Genomic DNA, 13,970 nt, shown 5'->3' on the forward strand with positions numbered 1-13,970 from the left:
CTTTGGTATTTGGCACGCTTTTTGCACTGATTAGTTTGTCTGAAGATGATTCATCAACGGGTCAATCTACCCCCCCTCCAACATATTCCATGCAAGGCATTTGTTACCTAACAATCCACAGTTGTGTTTGGATATCGTGCTAAGCTTTGCATTTCACACCAGCAATCTGTGTCTCACGGCACCAGTCCTCCCGCCCTCCTCACTGTAGCTTTTTTTTTTTTTTTTTTTTTGCCGTACGCGGGCCTCTCACTGTTGTGGCCTCTCCTGTTGGTGGAGCACAGGCTCCGGACGCGCAGGCTCAGCAGCCATGTCTCCGCAGCATGTGGGATCTTCCCAGACCGGGGCACGAACCCGCATCCCCTGCGTCGGCAGGCGGACTCTCAACCACTGCGCCACCAGGGAAGCCCTCACTGTAGCTTTTTACTACTTTATCTGAGGCAGCTTGATCCTCTTCAAAGGTGTCTTGTCTCTTGCTCATTCATCTTCCAAAAGAACATGAGACTCAACTTCTAAACCCCCTTTAGTAATTCAACTGGAATTACATTAGCTTTAGAAAATAATTAAGGGAGAACTATCTTTTAAAAAAATTTTTATTGAAGTATAGTTGATTTACAATGTTGTGTTAATTTCTGCTACACAGCAAAGTGATTTGTTATACATATATATATTCTTTTTCATATTCTTTTCCATTATGGTTTATTGGAGAATACCGAATATAGTTCCCTGTGCCCTACAGTAGGCCCTTGTTGTTTATCCATTCTATATACAGTCGTTTGCATCTGATGACCCCAAACTCCCACTCCATCCATCCCCCACCCCCCAGCTCCGTTGGCAACCACAAGTCTGTTCTCTATGTCTGTGAGTCTGTTTCTGTTCCGTAGATAGGAAGAACTGCCTTTTAAAATGCAATTAAGAATGAAATCCAGAAGCATGGTGTATCTTTCTGTTCCTTCTTTTAAAAAAATTATATATGTTAATTATGCCTTAATAAAAAGAGATACAAGCAAATAAATAAATAAATAATAAAAATAAATAAAACATAAAATGTGGGTACAGCAGATTTCTTCCTATCTTTATTCCTAATTATCTGATATTTTACTTGGTGCTATGAATATTTTCCATTATACTTTATTTCCTATTTTTCATGTAAAAACTAATCTGTGCATGTTATTAAATTCAAATCATATTTAAGTGTACAGATGAACTAGTGAAGCCCCATCCCACCATCTCCCGCCTGCCCCAGGGCTCACACCTGTTTTGTCTCCTTCCAGACGGAGAGGTTTTATTTTTCCTTCTCTTGTTTTCATCACAATAATCGAGTCACCCTGTACACACCGCATGGAAATTCGCAGCACACAGTACACACCGTGCAGGGCCCTGCAGCCGCCCCACCTTCCCCCTGGCTCGGCCATTGTCTGGAGGGGTGGCCTTGATACTAACCTGTCTCTGCTGAGGGACATTTTGGGGGTTTCCCTTCCTTCACTCTCACACTTAATCCTCAGGGGGCTCCTCTTTGACCCCGGAGCAGGTCACTTTTCTGCTTTATTCCCTGCACACTCAGCGGGACGGGAGCTGGTGGGGACCTGCTGGAAGGGATGTCCCCAAAGAACACTGGTGTCAGTGTGCATTTCCACGGCCCACCGTGGCCCAGGTCCCAGCCTGCCAGACTCCCGGTGGGGCCAGTGGGTGGCCAGCATCTGCACAGGGGATTCAGGGCCACAGGTGGAGGCTGATGAGGACACTGATGTGGCTATGCCAGCCAGAGGCTCTTTGACCTGGAAACTCCCTCCACGCTTTCTGCTCCTGTGCAGTGTTGGCTGGGTCCCCGTCCTGTCACTCCAAGGTCATGCTCTTCCCAGCGCCAGGCCATCAGCACTTCCCAGGCTGGCTCCCCAGCTGGGTGAGGGCTCATTCTCTTGTCCACTTAACATGTCCTGATCCTGCAGAGGATGGGCCTGGCAGGGGCTGGGCAGGGCTGCAGGCTGTGGCCAGGAGATACCAAAACCTAAGAAGATGAAATGGCAACTCCCAGACTCAGAGAAAATACTCAAAACATTTTCACAATATCTGACAAATATCCGTATCTAGAATATGTAAAGAACTCTTGACAAATTAATGATACAAGCAAACCATTTTTTAAAACAGGCAAAAGACTTGAACAGACATTTTGCACAGGAAGATACACCAGTGGCCAATAGCACAAGAATATTAGTCATCAGGGAAATTCAAATCAAAGCCACAGTGAGATGCCACCATATACCCAGCAGAATAGCCATAATCAGACATCACCAGGAGTTGTGAGGATGTGGAACAACTGGAACCCTCACATGTTGCTGGTGGGGATGCAAAATGGCACAGTTGTTTTGGAAAACTCTGCACTCCCTAAATTCATATCTACCCTATGGCCCAGGAATTCCACTCCTAGCTATTTACTTACCCAAGAGAACTGAAAACCTTGGTCCAACAAGGACTTGGACAAGAAGGTTCACATTAGTTTTGTCCACAGCAGCCCAGATGTCCTCAACAGGTGAGCGGATGAACAAGCTTGGGAGTTCCGGACAGTGGAAGGAATGAAGAACCAGCACTCACAGCCACATGGAAGAACCCAGACATACTCAGAGTGAAAGAAGTCAAATGGGTAAAGTTTCATACCAGACTGTTCCCTTTATAGAAAGTTCCAGAACAGGCAAAAGGAATCCACAGTGACCCAAGGTAGATCAGAGGTCCCTTCCAAGAGGTGGCACCAAGGAACTTTCTGGAGAGATGGAAATGTTCTGTATGGTGATAGGGGTGTGAGTTACACGGGTGGGCCCACCTGCCAGACTCAGACAGGCACTCAGATCCGTGCACGGCACGGCAGGGAAACTATAGCTCAGTAAAGGCAAAACGGGGACTCACCAAGGAGAGGAGCTTGCAGATTCATCTCGTCACGGCTGTAGCGCTCTAGAATTTCTACCGAAAATAAAGGTCGATTTTATAGAACCAGTGGTCTAAGAGCAGAACAAGAGAGAGTCCCCGGTGCTGCCTTTCCCGGCTGCTCCCTCCCCCTGCTCAGAGCCCCCTCTCCAATGTCAGCACCCAGCCTTGCCCCACCCCACCCCACAGGCCTTGTGGAAACATAGGTTGCTGGACCCTCCCCAGAGCATCCGACTCTGCAGACCTGGGACTCTGCACTTGCAGCTCCCAGGCAATGTGGATGCCCCAGGAGCCACATTTTGAGGTGGAGGCCTGAGCCAGACAGAGGGGTGGGCCGTGAACTGGCCGTGCTCCCAGCCACACGTTCCGGGGGCCACGCGAGGCCGTTGGTGGCTCCAGGCCTCCCTCCCAGCTCGACCACGGGATCCCCGCCTGGGCTGGGTCCCTCCCCAGGTGCACACGCGCTGGGCCTCCCCCTACGCTGCTGCCCTCTCAGGGGCTGTGCACCTCGCAGCCCTGCCCCCCACCTGCCCCCCTCTCCTGGGCTGCATCCCACTCCTCAAATGGCTCTGGGGTCGGCAAGCTCATTGGTGGCCTGTGACTGGCTCAGTCCACAGGCCAGTCCTCCGTCCCACGTCACGTGGTTCGCCTCCCAGCCTGACCCTCCCAAGGCTTTCCCATCTCAGCTGACGACGACCCTATCCCTCCCGTTACCAGGGCTCCTCCCTGCTTCTCACACCCACAGCCAACCTTTTCTTTTCCTCTCTCTCTTAGTATTTTATTTTATTTTAAAAATTTTTTGTTGGAGTATAGTTATCTACAATGTTGTGTTAGTTTCTGCTGTACAGCAAAGTGAATCAGTTATACAGATACATTTATCCACTCTTCTTTAGATTCTTTTCCCATATAGGTCATTACAGAGTATTGAGCAGAGCTCCCTGTGCTCTACAGTAGGTCCTTATTAGTTATCTGTTTTATATATAGTAGTGTGTATATGTCAATCTCAACCTCCCAGTTTATCCCTTCGCCTCTCCCCCCTTGGTCCCCATAAGATTGTTTTCTACATTAAGCATATCCCTCCCCAGACACACCCGGTGTTGGACTGTGCCCCACCCCCCGACCTGGTCCAGGCCACCATCGGCTCTCTGGTCACTGGGGTGGATTCCTGTTGAGTCTCCCTGTCTGGTTTCACTCTGAGAAGGGTCAGACTCCCAGGATGAAGTCTGCAGCTCTTATCACCTGCCCGCTCCCCGCTGCTCCCTCCTGCCCACACTGCTGCTCAGGACACACTGGCCTCCTTGCTAGGCAGGTGCCTCCACAGGGCCTTTGCACCTGCTGCCGCCCCGCCCCCCCCCCACCTGGAACACCTGTTCCCCAGAGAGCACATCTTCAAGGGCTTGGTTCAGAGTCCTCCTCTCAGGCTGCCTCCCCTCCCGCTGCTGTAAAACCGGACCCCACACCCCACACCCCACACCCACCTCCCCTCCTCCTCGCTGTCCTGTTTCCTCACCTGCACTTATGCCTCTAGTATGTACGGGCCTCTTACCTGTTCTGTGCACTCTCAATCCCCTCCCACTAGAGCAGGAGCTTCTTGGGCAGGGAGCTTGGTCTGTTTTGTTCTCCTGGAACACTGGCGGGCACGCAGTAGGTGCCAAATAAATGCTTCCTGTGGGTCTTGGAGTCACACATCCACACATCACTTACCAGCCTCCTTCATACTCTCGCTACCATGGACTACGGGCTGAGCTGGGTGGGGCTCCTCGGCCCTTGTCCACACCCGGCACACCTGGCACAGCTGGGATCCAGGGAAGGGAGCATGCCCGCTGTCCTCTCGCTGACACCTTTTACTCAAAGGAGGAAGTGAAGAAACCCTAGAACCTTCTGTCATGGCAAAACCACCTGAGCAGCTGTGCACAGGCTGGACAAGCGCACATTTAACACATGCTCGAAAGCAGCAGTGTTAGTCTGGGAAAATGATATAGATGTGCTTTTCTCTATTCCTCTAGCTAAGTCTAACTCAAACCCCTGGACATTATATACAAAACTAATATAAGAAAACTCTGAAAGGCAGAGAGGGGAAGGCAGACCAGCCAGGGCCCTCAGAAAAACTTGGTGATGAGTCCCCTGTTTTGTTCTGTTTGTAATTTTTGCCTTTCATACCCCAGACCTGCTATTGGAGATGCCAGCAACACAGAAACACCAACAGGCACAGCCAAAAAGAGCCATCCAATCTGTCGAAGGCCCGAATAGAATAAAAAGGCTGACCCTCCCACAAGTGAGAGGAAGTCCCCCTGCCTGACTGCCTTGAGCTGGGACATCTTTTCTGGCCTGTGGATTTGAACTGAAACCTTGTCTCCTCTGGGGTCTCCAGCTTGCTGACTGCAGATATTGGAACTTCTCAGCCTCCATAACCATGTGAGCCAATTCCTTATAACAAATATATATTATTTATATAACCTCCTATTGGTTCTGTGTATTTAGAGAACTCTGACTAATGCAGCCTTATTTGAAGTGTTTCAGTGAGCAATTACAAACACATTAGAAACAAATGGAAAGTTAGCAACTCTCAGTTAAGAAAGTCTCTGGGGGACTTCCCTGATGGTCCAGCAGTTAAGACTCTGTGCTTCCACTGCAGGGGGCACGGGTTTGATCCCTGGTCAGGGAACTAAGATCCCACATGCCACAGGGCCAAAAAAAAGAGAAAGTCTCAGCAAAAGACAAATATACATATATGAATATATATACATATACATGATATAAAGAAGGGCCAAATGAACTTAACTAAATAACTAAAAATTTTAAACCGCCCTGGAGCGATCAGATGAAAGGATAAGTGGCCTGGAAGGTAGGACAATAGAAATCACCCGATTCAAACAACACTGAGAAAACAGACAGAACAAAGTGAACAGAGCCCAAGGGACCTGCGGGGCTACACAAAAGATTTCTGTCCTTAGAGTCCCAGAAGAGGAGGAGAAAGAAGATGGCGCTACAAAGTACTTGAAGAAACAATGACTGAAAAGTTCCCAAAGTTCCGCAAAAGTCATAAACCCCTATACATTCAGGAAGCTGAACATACAGGATAGGACCAAAGAAATACACACCCAGACATATCATAGCAAAGATTCTAAAAACTGAAAATATGGAAAACTCTTGAAAGCAATGAGAGAGATCTGACATCTTGCGTATAACAGAAAAAAAACAATTTGATAAAAAGTAATAAAGATTTATTTTTAAAAAATCTGAATGTTACCAATTTCAGAAATTACAGAGGCCAGGGACTTCCCTGGTGGTGCAGTGATTAAGAATCCGCCTGCCAACGCAGGGGACACAGGTTCAAGCCCCGGTCCGGGAAGATCCCACGTGTCACAGAGCAACTAAGCCCATGCACCACAACTACTGAGACTGCACTCTAGAGCCCGCGAGCCACAACAACTGGGCCTGCATGCCACAACTACTGAAGCCTGCATGCCCAGAGCCCGTGCTCCACAAAAAGAGAAGCCACCGCAATGAGAAGCCCACACACCACAACGAAGAGTAGCCCCCACTCACCACAACTAGAGAAAGCCCATGTGCAGCCACAAAGACCCAACACAGCCAAAAATAATAATAATAATAAATAAATAAATAAATTTATTTATTTTTTTAAAAAAAGAAAGAAATTATGGAGGCCAGAAACAAGGGGCACAATATTTCTCAAGTGCTGAAAAAGAGCCCTCCCAACCAGGATTCTACATCCAGTGAAAACCTTCTTCAGGGATGAAGAGAAATCAGGTCATTCTCAGATAAAGGAAACTGAAAAAATTTGTCACCAGCAGACCAACCCTGAAAGAGTGGCTAAAGAGTGTTCTCTGAACAGAAAGAAAATGATAAAGAAGGAATTCTGGAACATCAGAAAGTAAGAAAGGACAATGAGAAGACTAAAAATATGAGTAAAAACATTTTCTTTCTTCTCTTGAGTTTTATACATTTATATTTGACAGTGGAAGCAAAAGTTATAACACTGATGTAGTTCTAAAAGTATTTAGAATAAACAGTTAAGAAAATTATATTATAAATGAGGAAGCTAAAAGGATGTAAAGAGAGATAAGCTTTCTACACTTCACTGAAACTGGTAAAATCTTGACCAGTAGACAGTGATAAGTTATGAATGGATAGTGTAATACCTAGAGCAACTACTAAAAATTTATGCAAAGAATATAAAATAGATAAACAACAAGGTCCTACTGTATAGCACAGGGAACTATACTCAAAATCTTGTAATAAACTATCATGGAAAAGACTATGAAAAATAATATATATATATGTGTGTGTGTATATATATATATATATATATATATATATATATATATATATAAAGCTGAACCACTTTGTTGTACAGCAGAAGCTAACACAACATTGTAAATTAACCACACTTCAAAATAAGTAAATAAATAAGTTCTGCAAAGAGATACACTCAAAGACACTACAGATAAATCAAAATAGAATTCTGTAAGATGTTCAGGTAACCCACAGGGCAGGAAAAAGTAATCAGAGAAAACAAACAGAAAACAAAAGTAAAATGGCAGATTTAAGCCCAACATATCAATAATTACATTAAACTTAAATGTTATAAACACACAAACTAAAAGAATTTGGCAGAGTAGTTTTTAAAAAAATGACACAACTGTATGCTGTGCACAAGAAATTCACTTCATACATAACCATAAAAGTAGATCAGAAATAACAGGATGGACAAAAACAGGTATATCATGCAAGCACTGATCAAAAGAAAGCAGGCATAGCTCCATTAATACCAGATAAAGTAGACTTTAAAGCAAAGAAAATGACCAGAAAAATGAAAATTGACCCTTTATCATCATGTGATGAAACAGTCAATCCACCAAAAAGACACACAAGCCTAAATGTGTGTGCAATAAACAACAGAGCAGAAAATACATGAAGCAAAACTAATAAAACCTAAAGAAGAAATAGATAAATCCAGGGTAATTGGAGGCTTCAAATCCTCCTCTGAGCAATTGATGGAACCATGAGACAAAAAAACAGAGAAGCTCAACATCACCATTGGCCAGCAGGATCTAATCAACATTTACAGAACATGCGCCCCAAATTACAGAATACACATTCTCTTCAAGTGTCCACAGACATAAACCAAGATAGACCATCTCTTAGGACTTAAAACAAACCTCAACACACTTAGAAGAATTGAAACCACACAGTATGTGTTCTCTGACCACAGTTTGTGTTCTCCTGGAATCAAACTAGAAATTAATAGCAGAAAAAGAACAGAAAAGTCTCCAGACACTTGGAAACTAAACATCACACTTCTAAATAATCCATGGATGAAAGAGAAAGTCTCAAAAAATACACTGAATGAAAAATGAAACCACTACATATCATAGGTTGTGGGATGTGGCTCAATCAGTGCTGTGAGAGAGAAGTTTGTAGCGCTAAATGCAGACTTTAGAAGAGAGGGTTATAATTATGCACTCACTTCAAGAACCTATAAGAATAAGAGCAAAATAAACCCAAAGCAAGCAGAAGGAAAAGAATAGTAAAGATAAGAGCAGAAATCAATAACATTAAAAATAGAAAAACAACAGGGAAAATCAGTGAAACAAAGAACTGGTTTTTTGAGAAAATTTTTTTAAAAATCAACAAACGTCCAGAAAGACTGACCAAAAAAAAAACCAAAACCAAAACAAAAAAAGAGGCAGAGAAAACACAAATTTCCAATTTTAAAACTGACACAGGCAGTGTCACTGTGGACCCTAAGGACATCAAAAGGAAAATGAGGGGAGATTATGAACAACTCTGCACTCATAAATCTGACAACTTACATGAAATGAACCAATTCTTTAAAAACCACAAACTGCCACAACTAACCTGATATAAAATAATTAGAAAATAGCCTGTAACTATTAAGGAAATTAAATTCCTAATTTAACCCCCCTCAAAAAAAAATCTCCAGGCCCAGATGGTTTCACTTGGGTTTCTACCAAACATTTAAAAAAGAATTAACACTAATTCTACACAATCTCTTCCAGAAAATAAAATAGGATGAATATGGCCTGATTCATTGTATGAAGCTAATATCACTCTAATGCCAAAACCAAACAGATAGTCACAAAAAGAAAACTATAAGCCAAAATACCTTGTGAATGTAAATGCAAAAATCCTTAACAAAATATTAGAAAATCAGATTCAACAAGATATACTATGACCAAGTGGAGTTTATTCCAGGGATGCAAGTTTGGTTCAATAGTTAAAAAAATCAATCCATGTAATTTGCCATATTAACAGCCTAATGAAGAAAAATCATATGATCATATCAATCAATGCCAAAAAAGCATATATAACAAAATTTAATACCCATTCATCATAAAAACTCTCATAAACATAAGAATAGAAGGGACTTCGTAAACTTGATAAAGGCCATCTACAAAAAACCTACAGCTTTTCCTCTAGGATCAGGAACAAGGCAAGGACGTCCACTCTCATCGCTTTTATTCAGCATAGTGCTGGGAGTTCTAACCTGTGCAACAAGGCAAGAAAAGGGAATAAAAGGCATACAGATTGGGAGGGAAGAAATCAAACGGTTCCTATTTACAGATGATAAAATTGTCTTTGTAGAAAATCTCAAAACAAAATAAAAACACTCCTAGAACAAATAAAATGAATTCAGCAAGGTTGTAGGATGTAAGATGAACATGTGAAAAATCATTTGTATTCCTAAAGTTTTTTTTCTAATGAATAGAAACACAAAAATTAAAATTAAAAGCACAAAACTACTTACGCTTGCTCAAAAATTTAAATCTTAGGTGTAAGTATAACAAAACAGGTATAGAACTTGTGTGCTGAAAACGACAAAACATTGATAAAAGAAATCAATTAAGTTCTAAATAAAGGGAGAAATAGACACACATGAATTAGAAGACTTAACGTAATAAAGATGTCAATTTTCCCCAAAATTGTAACTTCTATCAACATCCTAGCAATAATTTTGTAGATAGAGACAAGATTATTCTAAAATTTATATGGAAAATCAAAGAAACAAGAGTAGCTAAAACAATTTTGAAAAAAAATAAAATGGGAGGAATTGGTCTACTGGGCTTCAAGATTTATCATGTAATTACAGTAGTCAAATATTTGTGGTATGGATGGATGGACATACACAGAGATTAATGGAACACAATAGAGAACCCAGAAATAGATCCACACAAATATGCCCAACTGATTTTTTAAAATTGTGGTAAAATATACATAACATAAAACCTACCATTTTAACCATTTGGAAGTTTAAAATTCAGGAGCAATTAGTACATCAAAATGTTGTATTAATCATCACCACTGTCTATTTCCAGAACTTTTTCATCATCCCAAAGGGGAACCCCATACTTATGAAGCAGTGACTCCTTCCCCCGCCCCTACCTCCTGGAAATCTGCTTTCTTTCTCTATGGATTTGCCTATTCTGGGTATTTCACATACATGAAGTCACACAATAGGTGGCGTCTTATGTCTGACTTATTACACTTAGTCTAGCATTTTTGAGGTTTATGCATGTTGTAACTGAGTGATATTTTATTGTATGGATGGACAACACTTTATCCATTCTTCTGTAGATGGACAGTTGGGTTGTTTCCATCCTTTGGCTGTTGTGAGTAGTGCTGCTATAAACATTTGTGTGCAAGCTTTTGTTTGAGTATCTGTTTTCAATTCTTTTGGGTGTACACCTAGGAGTGGAATTGCTGGTCATACAGTAATGTTATGTTTAACTCATTGAGGAGACAGCAAACATTCTTCCAGAATGGCTGCACCATTTTACACTCCCACCATCAACGTGTGAGGGTTCTGATTTCTCTGCATCTCCTCTAACACTTGTAATCGTCTGTTTTTTGATAATAGCCATCCTAGTGGGTATCTCATTTGGTTTTCATTTGCATTTTCGTAGTGAGTAATGATGTTGAGCATCTTTTCTTGGGGAAACAGGTGCCGAGAGGGTCACACAGCTAGCTGGAGGACAAGAGGGTGCTCAAGTCCTGGCAGAGAGTCACCAGGAGACTGAGCCTCCCCTGGTGCCCCACCACCCAAGAAGTCCTTGGGGGGCAGGCCAAGGGCCTCTCCTGCTGTGCTCCTCCAGCTGAGGCCTGGGCTGGCATCCTGAGGACCCTGAGGGCATTCTAACTCAGGATTCCTGACCCCTGGGACCCCAGCCCTTTTTGGGGAGCCACAGAGACTGAAGCCTCTGTCCGGGGCAAAAGGAGAAGATTGTAGTGTCCAGGCTTCCTTGAGGGGCCAAGACCAGCAGCTGAGGGACAGGACCCCCCCTCCGTTCCCACCCTGTCACTGGGGCCTCCTCCTCCCCGACATCTGGGCATATCACTCAGGGAGAATTTCCTCCTCCTTGCAAGCTGGGAGTGCCTGACATGACAGGGCCTGACAGCCTGGGCAGCCAAGGAGTGTCCTATGTGCTGAGAGCATGTACCTGGACACCATCCATCCAAGGCCATTTACTAGCTGTGTGACTTTGGTCAAGTTCCTTAACCTCTCTGTGCCTCAATCTCCCTATCTGTAGAATGGGGATGATAATAATGTTGAACGAACAGGGTGGTTCTGGGATTAAGTAAGGGCAATTGCAAAGTACTCAGAACAGTGCCTAGTGTGGAGTGGGGCTGGCGCGTCTAGACCATACGTGGCATCACTGCACTGCAGGAGAAGCTCCTGTGCTCGCTCCCTTGCAGGTGAGGACAGAGGCTCAGAGACTCGCTACTGAGGGGTGGGCAAGTTGCCGGGCTGCTCGCTGTCTGGAGAAGGAGCTGAGGCTCAGGCCCCGAAGGCAGTGACCTGGCTGAAGGCAGTGCCGGCCCTCGAGGGGCCCCTCTGTGGTCGCGCAGGCCACCTCCACACACCCTGGGCCGCTCCAGGTTGCTAGCAGGTAAGGGGCTGCTATGGAAACCCCCGGCGTAGTGGAAAGTCCAAAACTCTACAGGAGCCTGTTTGCTAATCTCCAAGCCAGAGCCTGGGTGACGCCCGGAGCAGTCAGGCCAGCCTCACGACAGAGGCACCTGCAAGGGTATCAGGGCTTTAAACAGTGAAGTGAAGACTTTGCTCTTCTTGGCAGTTTTTAATTTCCCTTGAACCGTTGGCTTGTGACTAAAGCGTTCCCTAGGGACCACTCAGCCCCCCAGGGAGAAAATGCACTGGGTACAGAGTGATGCTGGAGGATCGTGATGCTGAAAGAATCGGGGCTGTGGGCCAGTCGCCCCAAGGCCACAAACACAGCTCCCTGGCATCTGGGTGCTTCTGTGTGTGAAATTTGGGGTCACGCAGGACAGGCAGGAATGGCCCCCAAGCCCCACATCTCCACGGCTGCACCCACGGCACTGCAGCCTGTGGGCTTGGTGCCCTGGAGGTGGGCAGTGCCAGGGCCCTGCTCCTGGCTCAGTCCCCAGAACATTCTACCGGAGAGCTAGCCCAAGGGCTCCACGCTCAGGTCCTGGCCCTTGAGATGACAATGCCCTCAGCCCTCACCACCGCCCCCTGTGCCGGCCCCAGGCTGACGGAGCTCACGTCTCCACCTCCAACACCGCTGCCCCAGGCTTGGAGCAGCCCGAGGCCCAGAACTGAACCGTCAGGGGCCCGGGCCTGGAGGTGGGGACACGAAGGCAGGGCTCCCAGGTCAGGAGGGGACTCACAGTGCCCCACCCTGGACTCCCACCTCAGTGTAAAACACGAGGGCCGACGCACGTAAGAAGTCTCGGTGACACCCCCATCTCATCGGTCACGAGTCCTTCCCCCTGCCCCATGTGGCCGGTCCCAGCCCAGTGCTGGCCCTGACCCCAGGCTTCCTGGAGCCTCCACTCACCCTCCAGCCCCGTCCCCAGGTGCTCAGCTTCGCCCCCTAACACAACCTGGCCAGACAGCTTCCTGCAAAAGTCCTCCCAACTCTGCAGGCTGACCACAGGGATGGTCCTTCCCACTGTGTCTTGCATCCCTGCCCCCTACCCAGAGCTCAGCATCCCTGCGCCCCAGTCCACTGCCCCTGCCTATGAGTTCCCATCTCGTGGACTTAGGGACCCCTGCTGCGACCCTCCAGGAAGCCTTCCCTACTTCCTCCCGGAAGCTTCTATCCCCCAGCCTCTGTCCCCCACCTAGGAAGACTCCTGGGGCACCCCTTCCTGGGCTGTGAGCCAGACAAAGACAAAGGTTCCCATGGCCCATACACAGGCATGTCTGTCCATGGGGCCAGCTGCCTTCTAGAAGCTTTACTTTCTAACACACCTGGAGGAAGTAGAAGGTGGGTATCAGCTGGGGACTCCTAGTGGAGTGTGTTCATTTTAAAAATGAGAGGACTGGAAGCAACCTAAATGCCCACTGGCAGATGAATGGATAAAGGAGATGTGGTGCATATATACAGTGGAATATTACTCAACCATGGAAAGGAACGGAATTGGGTCATTTGCAGAGATATGGATGGACCTAGAGACTGTCATACAGAGTGAAGTAAGTCAGAAAGAGAAAGACAAATATCGTGTATTAACTCATATATGTGGAATCTAGATAAATGGTACAGATGAACCTGTGTTTGCAAAGTGGAAATAGAGACACAGACGTAGAGAATAAACGTATGGACACCAAGGGGGGAAAGGGAGGGTGGGATGAATTGGGAGATTGGGATTGACATATATATACTACTATGTGTAAAATAGATAACTAGGGCTTCCGTGGTGGCGCAGTGGTTGAGAGTCCGCCTGCCGATGCAGGGGACACGGGTTCGTGCCCCGGTCTGGGAAGATCCCACATGCCGTGGAGCGGCTAGGCCCGTGAGCCATGGCTGCTGAGCCTGCGCGTCCAGAGCCTGTGCTCCGCAACGGGAGAGGCCACAACAGTGAGAGGCCCGCGTACCGCCAAAAAAAAAAAAAAAAAAAAAAAGATAACTAATGAAAACCTGCTGTATAGCACAGGGAACTCCACTTCGCTGTACGGTAGAAACTAACACAACACTGTAAAACAACTATAGCCCAATAATAAAACAACAAACAAACAAAAAATGAGA

The sequence above is a fragment of the Hyperoodon ampullatus genome, assembly GCF_949752795.1.
Source record: "Hyperoodon ampullatus genome assembly, chromosome: 5".
NCBI lineage: Eukaryota > Metazoa > Chordata > Mammalia > Artiodactyla > Ziphiidae > Hyperoodon > Hyperoodon ampullatus.